This window comes from Echiichthys vipera (genome assembly GCF_963691815.1).
Source record: "Echiichthys vipera genome assembly, chromosome: 4".
NCBI classification, from domain to species: Eukaryota; Metazoa; Chordata; class Actinopteri; order Perciformes; family Trachinidae; genus Echiichthys; species Echiichthys vipera.
This window is the reverse complement of record NC_139829.1, coordinates 30,234,220-30,247,428: the sequence shown is the minus strand read 5'-3', so window position 1 is coordinate 30,247,428 and position 13,209 is coordinate 30,234,220. Positions and strand designations below refer to the sequence as shown.

At 44.0% G+C, this 13,209-nt stretch overlaps 1 protein-coding gene across 3 annotated transcripts in view; it reads right to left on the bottom strand.

The window, feature by feature from the left end:
- sema4c (sema domain, immunoglobulin domain (Ig), transmembrane domain (TM) and short cytoplasmic domain, (semaphorin) 4C) overlaps positions 1–13,209 on the bottom strand; it is a 103,594-nt gene that overhangs the window by 59,833 nt on the left and 30,552 nt on the right. The window contains exon 2 of one of the 3 annotated variants that reach the window (XM_083911750.1): positions 8,377–8,516. The exons of 1 other annotated variant lie outside the window; for it this stretch is intronic. The gene's annotated coding sequence lies outside the window, so the exon portion shown is untranslated. The remainder of the gene's footprint in view (positions 1–8,376; positions 8,517–13,209) is intronic. One more of the 3 variants, XM_083911751.1, reaches the window with a different exon arrangement.

Below are 13,209 nucleotides of genomic sequence, written 5' to 3'. Positions count from 1 at the left end.
GATAGGGAGAAGTGTTCTTGGCGTTGTAATTTGAAAGGGGCCTCAAAATGATCCCAGACTCTTCAGTTCCCTTCAGCTTCAGTGTCAAAGCATCTTTTCAAGTCATTGTTTTGTCACCACTCTCATTAAGCTCATTACCGGCCACAGAAGGAAGCTGTTTACACTGAAAAAGGTCTAAAACACAACTGTACACTACCTGCTATACATAGCGTGTTTAGTTAGCTAAACAAGACCATAGCCGAAGTAAAAAAGTAATTAATGTTGGAATCAGGCAGAGATAAAACACGTTTCCAAACGAACGCTAACGTTGCTTTGCATCCCCATGGTGTGTAAATGGAAGCTGTTTGCCAACCAGATAGCTACATCGACGGTATTTGAGCGATATCTGACAGAATCTATTAAATCCCTTTGAAGCCATCATTATCTGCCTCATGGAGCTGAAAACCAACCATAAAGAAATTCCCTAGTTTGAAAAGAGGGGTTTTGTCTGTTCACAGAGGCTTCTTATCATTGGTTTCCAACCTCGTACCCAGCAGGTCCATCGTTTTAACTCCAGCCAATCATGACAGCAGCTTATTTCATTTCATTCATTCGCCCCTGGGAAAAGTAAAAAGTAAAAATCAGTCAAATCATAGGCTCAAATGTACTATTTGTAGAATTCTCATGTCTGAAACTTTCCATCCATTTTTCAGGGATCCCCCAGTTAGAGCTGGTTAATGTGGCCCGGGAAAGGCAAGTTTGGGGCCCCCTGCTAAAGCTGCTGCCCCCGCGACCCTTCCCCGGATAAGCGGTTGAAGATGAGATGAACTATATCATGTATCATATACTGTCTTGATATTGATACCACTAAAAATCCGAGTTTTGTAGCCGGAATGAAGAAAGACTACGTCATCTTCGGAACCAAGATGACGTAGACATGAAAGATGGCCACAGATAACTTGCCCCAAGAAAAAAAAAATGGACATGAGCTTGTATTGGATGGACATGACAACCGTTAAAATGAGTGTTTTCAGCTTTCTTGTTGACTAAAAATATAACAACATAGATAACATAGATGAACAGATATGTCAGTGACTGATTAGCCGGGACAAAATAAAATACACAAAACAGCGCAGTAAAATTACCACCATACATAATTGTTATCATGAGTGCAAAAATAGCAGTTCAGGCCCATTATAGAGCTAATTTATAATGTAGCTCAGTCCATAGGCAACTTGGCTGGGAACCGGAGTGTCGCCGGTTCATGTCCCTCTGTGGACCATGAATGGAGCGTGGACTGGTGGCTGGAGAGGTGCCAGTTCATCTCCTGGGCGCTGCTGAGGTGCTGCTCGGGGCGCTGGTCACTGGCAGGCCCCTCGCTCTAACATCTCTCCATTAATTGCATGTATATAGGTCCTGTCTGTGCATGTGTGTGTGTATTTCGGGCCTGTGTGTGTGTAACATGAATAATAGAAAAAGAAAAATTAAATTTCCCCGTTGTGGGACTAATAAAGGAATTCTTCTCCTCCTTCTTCTTCTTTGTCAGTATTATTCACAAGCCCATAATCGTGGCCGTGCTGTAGACTGGACTTTGGGCTAAGTGGTTAGTACAAAACTACAAAGAGGATACATTTACGTCAGCTAGAAACCCACTATCTATCTACATTAACCCGATTTCCCTTGACGTGATTATGGAAACCAGGTTTACTTGGTATGTAAGAAATAAGATTACCTCAGAAAGCCAACATTAACCAGGTTACGTATGTGAGAGCAGACACACTGTCTGTGTTTTCCTCTCCCTCAGTCTCTCTATTTAGAACTACCTCCTTTTTTTCCCCTAGTCGACCTTGTGCTATCAACCCTGCGTGCAATATGTTGTGTTCAACATGAGTGCAATGAGAAATGGTGAAAACCCACGTGCACTGTGCCCTGCCCTGACCCGCCTGCCCCATGTGCAGGCCTTGGGGAAGCCTTGGATAGCACTCTGACCTTTCATCAATACACATATAATTGTGTGTGTATGATCACCATGTAGTCACAGGTTTACTAGCCTGGGACACACACACACACACACACACACACACACACACACACACACACACACACACACACACACACACACACACACACACACACACACACACACACACACACACACACACACACACACACACACACACACACACACACACACACACACAGACACACACACACACACACACACACACAGACACACACACACACACACACACACACACGCGGACACACATAATTCAGACACACTAAGGGATGCTCTATCACGTGTCATATACACACCAGCAGACACACGTACGCATCTTCAATCTCACCGCTGACATATGTTGCAACCTGCTCCTCACACACCAGCGCACTAATCAAATCACTTCGGCAAATATGCTCTTCTCCCCCACGGGCCAGATTCAGACAAATAAAAAAGCTGACAAACTTTCTATGTTGTATTTCAAAGCTCATTAAAAAGCATTCACCGCTGTATGATTTAGCACTGTAATCAGCTCTGAATAATAGAAACGGTCGTATTGACGCCCGTAGCCACTCCACGTACTGTCTCATTTCGGAACAACAACTGCTGGGCTTGTGAATGCAAAGCACTACGTCGCATACACGCCCCCGCACACACACACTGTCTCCCTCTCGCTCCGGTTTCAGTCTCTGAGGCCATCATAGTGTATTCTGGCTTAGAGGGGGACCGCCTACTATGCTCCTAGGGGGGCTAATTGTCCGGTAGCACTCTTACGCTCTCCCTCCCACTCTCTCTGTCCTCTCCCCACTCCTCAGCTCCGATCTTTGAGCTTTTCTTTTGGGAAGGGTTCAGGAGTTCATGCTGAGCCCAGAGCCCTGGATCTCAGTGAGGTGCCATGGGGCAGAAAGGTTACACCTAGCTGGACTCCTATAGAAACAGCCCACACACCTCAACGGTAGGAGGGAAGGTTACACTGCTATGAGATGACTGCATTAGAGGAAAAACAGCACTGAAAGGAGGAGACATGACCAACTGGCGGAGATTGATGCTTTTATGGTAAAGTCACTTATTTAAGCACACAGAGTAGCATTTGTTTTTATACATATATGTTATTTTGCAGATTAAAAATGAGCATTGCAGTAGTTAGAAGTTGTTCAAAACACGTTCCATATGCCATCCAAACACTGTCAGCCACAGCCTATCGCTAATGCTCCGCGTAAACCCTTTTATTCTGCATGCATCAACACTGAGCACCGCAATCTTGCTGCTTACACTGTTACCTGCTTTCAGTGCATTTAACTCCGTCCACATCCCGAGCCGCCCGCTGTATTAGCATTTAGATTTATCTGAATTTAGATGGTTTCTCTCAGTGTGTTCATGGTCATCACAAGTTGTGTGTCGCGTACTCCGCTGTGGGATTTGTGAGCTCAGGGAAAATCTGTGTGTTGTTCCGATTTGCCCAGAGAACCCGAGGAGCACATCACCAGACTAAAAATGTGTGTTTCTGTTGATAGTTAAAACTGGAGGTGAACTGCTTTCTGACCGTCATCGTAATTCGTGTCCTATTTTCGTCACGTGGATTCGTCTTTACTGTAGTTTTATCATGTTGCTCTTTTCTGTTCATACGACTAGTTTTCAAAAGTGACTCCGATCATTCTCCAGTCTGTTAAACAGACGCCCAGATGTGACCATCAAGAGCAATAACACACTGGTTTATAGTTAACATGTGCATCAGTGACGCTTTGATTTAAGCAGGCTGTGTTTTACCTTTGTAGCACACCTGTGAGTCATCAACCGTACATGACGCAGAGCATACATAACGGCCAACAACTCATAAGCCACGCACACAGCTGTGTTGTGTTCACTGCTGCTGGTTAACATCAACACCAACATGACTTCAGCGAGCATCCACTGTGTTTTGCAGTTGGTTTAACTCTGAATATTGAGGGAGAATATGAGCTTTTGGAGGCATTTGACGACTGTTAAAATTGAGGGTGCCCCCACCACGGTCCCCCACAGCGACTGTGCGCTTTCTCTTCTATTCTTTTGCTTTGCTTTTTTACTTTTCATTCATAAGCTATTCAATTCCCTGCAAGTGAAGCAAAAGCTGTAAAGGAAAATAGCGAGAGACACGTCCTCCTGACTCAACAACTGCTATCAAAGAAAGTGCCCCTGAGCAAGGCACTTAACCCAGCTAGATTTAATGTGCTCAGTGACTGAAAGACGTGTGGAGACAATGAAAGAGTTGTGCGCCTGCTGCTGGGCAGTTCCCAGTGGCCAAAATTAGCAGACTGTGGTTGTACTGGGCAGCTCCCAGGAATGAATGTGCATTACTGTAAAAAAAAAAATGCAAAGCGAGACATTGGTGAAGCAGCGTGTGCATACTCAGCAGAAGCAAATCCTTCCTTGGATGAATAGATGTATAAAAATAATCTGCCGATGACAGCAATCAGATCAGTTAGTGAACTCAACAGTCATCGACTACAAATGCACCTGGCAGACATACAGCGCAGACGGATATTTGTTGGAGAGAAGAGAGGAAAAGTGAAAGGTGAGAGGAGTGAGAAGAGAGTGGCGGGCCTCAGAACTCTAACCCAGGGTCTATTAGAGTCTGATTGGGTCCATTAGGATGGAAAGACGATACGCCAACCGCAAACAGCGCTCCCCCTGCCTGGCTGCTCTCTACTTTGTTGAACACACGAGGTGATCGATAGCAATGAGGAGGAAGGAGAGGAGGGTAGGAGGTGGCGAGGCGAGCAGGGGAGAAAAGAGGTCCAGGTTTACGGGAAGATAAGCAGGGATCGATAGAGAGACAAGGACTGCTGCTGCGCGGAGAGAGAGAGGACGCAGGAATGCGAGATGCGGCAGGCTCACACTCGTTCACCTCATCAAACCTGACGGACACAGGACACTTGGGCGAGCGTCGTCTCTGGCTCGTGTGTATCAATATGCCTACAATTGGCACGTTTACTGCACCAAAATTACGTTAGTGTAATTCTCAGAGGAAAGCCATTACTCATTTAACGGCTGACGTGATGAACGCCCCTAAAAGCATCTCAACATAACGTACGCCGCAGTAATTGCATCAGTACAAATGTTGTTCTCATCACTATGCTGCTCTGGGTTTTTCTTTACGGATTTGCTTTTCTTATTCCTCATTCATTATATAATTCCAATCCCTTCTGCTCTGCAGTTAGTGAAAACCAACATTTCCTATGGATGCGTCACATTCAAACTTTGAGCCGCTGGAAGGCTTTTATTGTGAAAGGTTGCAGCAAGTGTTGAGGATCATAGACAAAAACAAAAACAAAGCAAAGCGGTCGGAGTGACACATCATTGGAATGAATGAGTCATCTGTTAAGGAATAGTTAAAGGAACAGTTCTTCATACAAACACCTCTAACTTCTATTAATGACCAATAGTATCTCATAGCTCTTCCGTCCGCACACAAACACAAACATAAAAAGACATCATGGTGGTTGAAACCCACTTCCTGCAGAACATTAAAAGCCTTCCAGGAAAGAGAGGAATTACTGTATGCCCTTTGAGGCGCTGTAAGTGGTTTAACGTGACACAACATAGCACGGAAGACAGGTAGCTGTGTCCTTAAAATATGCTAAAATATACTTATTTAAAAAAAGCAAGATTAGGATTAGGCCTGTCTCTCTCTGCAGTTGACGCATGTAACGGTCTCAGCTGCTGTTTGAGGATTCACAGCAGTAGCTTGTTGTAAAACATGTACCTCAGTGTGCAGTGTTGTGTTAGTGTGCTGTGCATCAACACAGCGTGCATTGTGATTGGGCGAATAGTGAGTGCAGTACATATATCTGTGCATAGCCGACACCTGTCACAAAGTCTTGACGTACATAACCTCCACCTCCATCTTTCTTGCATTTTACTCTCCTCCCCGTCCCTCCATCGCTCTCTCCATCTCCCTCCTTTCACTGTAATGTTGCCCTTACTACTCCTTTCTCCCCCTCCTCTCCTCTCCCTTCATCTCCTCTCCTCCCCGAGCTTTCGTGGTCCGCGATGGCACCCTGTCAGAGAAAAGCTATTTATGATTGGCAACCAATATCCTCACAGAGATAAACTCACCCTGTGAGAGACACAGATAGAGAGAGAGAGAGAGAGAGAAAGGAAGAGAGAGAGACATCCAACATTTCTAGAGTGAACGAGAGCTAAGTGCATTGTGACAATGTGTGAGAGAGAAACACACTTTCAGAAAAAAATGTGGATCGAGGAAAGCAGCGAGGTTGCCTGAGGCCGTTTGTCATGCCTTGTCTGTGCGCTGCTTGGTTGTGTGTGTGTTTCAGTGCATCCTTTTTTTGTCTTATGTATGTCTGTACTGATAAATGGAAGTTGGGATACAAATTCTCATTTTTATCAGAGGCAATTTACCTGAATCTACCGGAGCTCCCAGTCGTCCCATCAAACAGACAAGTGAAATGAAAGGACCCTGCATCACACACTTCTACGTTTTCACACAAGATGGTCACTTACTACATATATGCTCTCAAAAAACTAGGGTTTAGCAAGTTGTCCATTCAATGACTCAATTCTTAATTCTCTGTAAGGACACGGATAGCGGATGTCAATGGGACAGCTTTCCACAGCTTAAACTATAAGTTTTGGGGTACCTCAAGGGACTGTCCTCGAGCCTCTCTTTTTTTAAAAGTATACATTAATGACTGGCTTGTGCCTTTTACCTTTTTCTTTGTCCAAATGATTCAGCTATTCTTGTGTCTCATGAAGATTTAGTGGAGAAATCTTTGAGTGAGGATCGCCACAATGTTGGGACTTGGCTGTCTTACACAAGCTCTCTCTTCATCTGGGGAAAACAGAGGGCATCATTTTTGGATGCAGAACTAAGTTTGGCAAGTCCCAAGATAATAAACTAAGTGAAATAGAGGATGTTGTTTTAGTTAAGGAGACGGGAGACTATTTAGGTTGTACATTACATAAACATCTATTAGGGGAGGCCATGGCTGCAAAAGCCCTCACTAAAATATGCCCCGAAACTAAATTCTTGGCAAGAAAATCAGGGTTGATCAACACTGAAGACGTTTGCCGGAGCATTAGTTCAATGACACTTTGACTATGCTTCGAGTAGCACGCCACATTGCATCAAAAATATATTCCAGACCTCCCAAAAAAAGTTAATCATGGTTTATATCCATGTACCCATCTTCATTTAGCTCTCCTTCAACAATTACATTGGCTTGCAGTTGAAAGAAAGCCATACAAATCAAGTTGGAAGTTAACCATAATTTCCTCCTAATGAGGTACCTTAATATCTGCCCAACTGCTGTAACAGCTTCAGACACGATCGCAACTATGCAACAAAGGGGCAGCTCAACAGATTTTTAGCCAAGAGTCCAAGAGACAAAATACCTTTTTATACACAGCTGCAACTTCATGAGTGAACTTCCAGGATCTCCGAAACTCATTGAGGCAGGGAGGATTTTTTAGCAGACCATGATGAAATGGCGAGAAAATAGTCCTTCAGAATAGGGACCTTGCACAGATGAACTCAGTGTGGTCCATTTGTGTTATTTCTTTCATGTGATCAGTGACAAAGTCCTGACAAGACTGACAGCTACAGGTACAAATACAATATCCATTTAAAGTGCTTGGTAAGTTGTCGTCTCCTTCGCTATTCCTTATCTTCTGATTGATGTCAAAGAGAGAAAGAGGAAATTACATTCGATTTTATGCATTTCGACAAAAAATTTAGCCTTGGAAATGATTATTCATCATAAAAACTCATTTTCAGTGACCTCAACTTTAAATTCTGTCCACGGTCAGTTATATTCCCCATGCTAGGGGCATTGCCACACTCCATAATCTATTCTTTTCTATCTTTCTTTCTTCCTTGTTTTCCACTTCTGCGCTTCAGGTGAAATATACGGCCACCTCACTTTCACTAACACATACACAATGAGGAAAAGGTGTGAGCACCCCCAGACAGACAGACATTCACACGGATAACCTTCAGCATCTCTTCTTTTAACCATCCTACTCAAATTCAAATTCAACTCTTTGTTAGCTTTGCTTCTTATCTCCAGACTCATGCATCTCTCTCCATTCTCTCCCAGTCTCCCTCCTGTCTAATTTCTTTCGAGGAGTACCTGAAAACGCACGTAATTTCCACATCCTGTTCTGACAACTGCCCCCCTCCCTCCTCCTGCATGGTTTTTTCCTTCCCTCCTCATATTCGATGTGCTATTTCTTTTGATTATTCACTCATTTTACAAGCCCTCCTATTCCTCCTCCTTTCTTCCCTCTGTTCCCCTCTCTCTATTAACTCTGCCAGTCGTGTTGTTTGCTCAGGTAGGTTTCAGAGGAGGTAGAAGAGATGCTGCTGGTTTTTCTTCTCCACCCTTTGTTCTGTTTTTTACCTTCTTACTTGTTTTTTCTTCTCCTCCCTCGCGCCGCTGTGTGCTTTCTTCTTAATCCCCCTTTCAGTTTTTATGCCTCTCTCGATTTTCTTTGTGAATGTTGAATAGAGACTCTTGACTCAGATGAAGGTCACATTGGGCTGAAGGAGAAAAGAAGAACAATATGAGTGATGGGGGTGGGGGTGGATGTTTGTGTGTTTCTGTGTATGCACTTGTATGATCGTGTGAGATTGGTTGACTGTTTTAATCATTTTAATCACTCTCTCAGGGAGGACCATGCAGCCAGACAGCACACACATACAAGCAACTGTGCTACTCAGATGTACACAGACATCGCTGAACTACTGTAGCTGGCGAGCTAGCCACTAACACGCTAGCCAGAAATGTACATACTAACCATAATCAGTCACAATATGCCCTTTCTCACTGCAGATCCTTATCTTTACTTTAACTCTTGGGTAATTTAGCCCTTTTCACACACACGTATTGTTAACCCAGGGTTAAAGTCATAGTCAGTAACATTTGAGAGACCTTGTTTCTAGCGGCCTCTTTGTTGGTAAGATGTAACTGCATGCGAGCCTGTTCTCTCAGAGCCTCCATCTTGTTACGTTCACTGTCACTATGTGTGTTGAAATTTTTGTAACTTTTGTAAATTGTATTGACACATTCACTTCTCTTCTTCAGGTCCATCCCCTACTGTATGTTACCCTCTTAAATCACAAACACACATCCCACACACCCCCACACACACGCTCATATAGCACTTCTGCCCTTACTACAAGCCTGATTTAGAAGTTGTAAGTTCCTGATTTTTCGATGACAAGTGAACGCAGCACAACCAGCAGTGACGTTCTCCACCAGCAGACCAACCGCTGTCAGCAGTGTCACTAACATGGCGGCTTATTTACATCTAGAGAGGAGATGTCACCACAGACACGGATATTGGAATAGTCAGCAAAAAGGCGAGTAGAAGTGCTGATCAATCACCATTGTTTTAACTCACTCTTTGATAGATAGGAATTTAACAGACCAGATTAACTAGATGAAAATCTTACAGATTATAACTTGAAACCTAAGCCCAGGGCAATACTAGTGATTGGACAATAAAAATTTGATGCAAATTCCATTTTTCACTTTGGCCCCGTTGGCACAAGCAACCTTTAGTCCCATGTTTGGTTGAGTTTTAGGGGATAACCCTGCAATCATCAGGCTAATTCTGCTCCGGAGCAGGACCAGCAAGCCCTAGGCTAAAGTCTAGCCCACTTTGAAATGTGCCAGGATTGAGCCAGTGTGAAACCTTTCTTCACCCCCGGGCTAACAACTCCCTTAGCCCGGGGCAGACTGAAAAGCTGTCATAGTAATAAAGATGGTACATATTCATGGAGCTGTATTTTGAAGGCTTACAAATTATTTGTTGTTTAGCTCTAGGTTTCAAATTTCAGTAGATACCAATGTATCTTAAAATACAGACCATTAACTCCACAAACTGTTTTAAGACAGACCAATAAAAAACGAGCTGAATGGGGAAATTTCATTGAGTTACAGAAATTAGTGGAACAAAGACAGGCTTGTTAGCTGACGTGCTGTATCATCAACTCCAGTCTGATGCCTTTCTGAAAATCTTTTTTCTCATTTGCGGAGCAGATGATAAAAAAGAGGGTTATATAAAAGTGGATGATGCAACACAGCTAATAAGATTCATTTTGGATTCTCTGGGCCTCCGTTTCCTTAAAGGTCAAAACTGGCAAGGCATCACTGTTTCATGCAAAGTTCACCAAAGTTAACGCAATGTGAAAAATGTGCAGATTCACTTGATCTCCCGTTTTAATAGATATTTTGAGTCGTAACACGTACATTTAAGACACTCTTTAAGACACAGCGGGAGGGGGGTTGTCTGTAACCACACACACACACGAACGCACAAGCACACGTGATTCATGTCCACATCAATGGCTCACTAATCATGATGAGAGCGCAGAGGGCCACGCAGATACTGTCAGTAAAGTATGGGCCGGCTAGTGTTACACAGAGACAGCATACAGAGGCAACAGCAAAACCTCGGACACCGTCATAGTTCATTCACTGGTGTCAATAAACTAGACACTGGAAAACCAGCTACACTCTGTGCACACTGGGCTGCACTGTATCGACTGGAGAAACTATGATGTTCATCAGACTTTATCGATCGAACATTAGAAACCCCATAAACCTTGAGTCACGAAACTAAATCAGAAAAATCTGTGAATAACATCTCAAATTTATACTTTTTGGAAAATGCAATGGCATGATGCCCTTACCGCATGAAAAATATACATAAAACAATCCTGAGAAAACCACAGATCTCCAATATTTCCACTAAAACAGCCCCGTTTTCATCACTTTGACAGCCCAATAGGTTTTCAAATGGCTTATTTATCCAAAGACGTACAACGATGGTTGCAAGACAATAAAAAGCAAGTCCCTCATAATCGACTTAGTTTAATTAAATGTGCTGGAAAGTGAATCTAAACTTAATGAGCAACCTCACGGCTATGAGCGACTCACCATATGAGTGCGAGTGTGTGATGTGTGCTTCTGTTAGAGCGTTTAACCCTTCGGTGAGTGTCTCCACCTGGGACTGAACCGGCGGCGTGTCTGCTAAAGCTCTAACAGCGGCGGAAAAACTTTAAAGGCTGTTAAGAAAAACATCTCTCCAAAATGAAATATACTGCTGCTACTGAGGCCACTAGCTGTGTTACCTATAGGACTGGATGAACCCAAACACACACACACACACACACACACACACACACACACACACACACACACACACACACACACACACACACACACACACACACACACACACACACACACACACACACACACACACACACACACACACACACACACACACACACACACACGACTATGCGACAGCCCTACAGCATACTTGCCATCTCTGGTGGATTTTTCCTAAATAAGTAAGTCATCCAGACCTCAGCTTTCCATTGGCCTCATCCAGGAGAGTACAGCAGCCAAAAGCCTGCAAGGCTCCACACACAGCAATGACTAACAGTTTAAACCTGCACTTTCTGAGCTTATCGCCTGCATGCTTATTGTAAATGTATGCGTGTGTCCGTGTGTGTTGGTGCGCGTGGGTGGATGTGTGTGAGCATGAGTATGTACCCATGCCTGTATGTGTGTTGATGTGTTTGCCTGCATGCTGCCTCTATATGAGCCTTCCCTATCAGGCCCCATTTCGACAGCCTGGGCCTTTAATTGCTTTGCACCAAATTAGACATTGTCTAAGCCGACAGCACCCTGATGAGCTGAATAAAAGTGGAGTGACGATGTACCCGTCACTTCCTCAAATCTGCCTCGACAAGAGCACAACTCTGTGCTGCGTTTGATCTTCGCACAAGACGCAATGGGATGCTAATGGCAGGCAAAGACCCCGAGCTTTGAGAGTGTGCCAACTTGTGTGAGTCTGCCTCGTAAGAGCGTACGGCGCGTGTGTATGCCAGTAATGGCAGCTCTAATCAGTGGCAGGATTGGAAGAGGCATGTGGCAATAAAGCCCAACAAAATGCCTGCCAGTCCCTATTACGGCCGAGCACTCTCTGAAAACGCGGCTGATGACACACACATACACACAGTACATCTCGGTGGACATCTGGCCAAGGTCAGAGCTACATCTGAGCAATCAATGCCAAATGAACCCCCCCCCCCCCTTTTTACTACTGCCCGTACCTCCAACACCACCACCACTCGCACCCGTTTCTTAAAAAGAAAGAGCTTGAGCTGCAATACCTGACTTGACAATCTTGGTCGTCCCCAGTGATTTGGTTTTAAACTCTGACCCCTCTAAGTGCAGCTCATTACTTGTGGGTTGTGATTTACAAGCTAAAATTAGAGGTGGCCGCCATTTGCCAGGCCATTATCAGCGGCGAAGCACGGCAGAGTCCATTCCCACTGAGATCTCTCGTGAGAGTCGTCCATCCATATTCTACTGAAGGATCAATTATTCAGTGTGCCAGAGACATGACAGCCGACGGTTACGGTAAGCATTTATCTTCTTCATGCTTTGCCCCGGACCTGAAATATTGAGTCTGTTCTTGTTACTAGTCCTTTGATAGCGTTCTAGAGATATGCGGCCTTGAAGATTATTATTGACATTTTTATCAGAGATGGCTTAAGTAATTCTCTCAATATTTAGATTTTGATCGTTTGGCACCACTTTTATGAGTTGTAAGTAATAGCTCTGAGCACTTAAGCAGGTTAAGCTTTATAGATCAGGAAAAGGTCATTATTAAGAGGAACTTTTGGGTTGCCAGATTGTGTTTGACTGATTGGACTGTGAGACTAAAACTCCTTTAAATGATTACAAAAAAGGAATAATCGACTTGAACGAAGAGTTGGTTATTGGCCTTCACAGCTTCTCATTCCTCTGCAATATCTATCCATCACAATAAAGGTGGTTGCACCCCTTGTTAAGATAGATAGTAAACATTTTGCTTTTTTATTTCATGATTGCTCGAACATAAAGAGTACCAGAGTACTTTGCCAGCACCGATCTTTGTAACTGAAACCCACAGCACAGATGCTATCAAAGCCTCTGGCACTGCAGTCAGTCAGAACGGGTTGACCAAGTTTCTGGCAGTGTGAACGAGAGGGTTTGAAGTCCTATTGTCTCTGCACCATGACAACAAACCCCCCTCTGTATTCGTTGGTGTCGAAAGATAAAGCGATTGTGATTTGGATTCTTTCACTGAAGTGGGACCTTTCCACCGTCATCCACTCATTTCCTGTGCTTACCTGTGTTGGCAACAGATATTGGTTTGAGCTGAGGGCC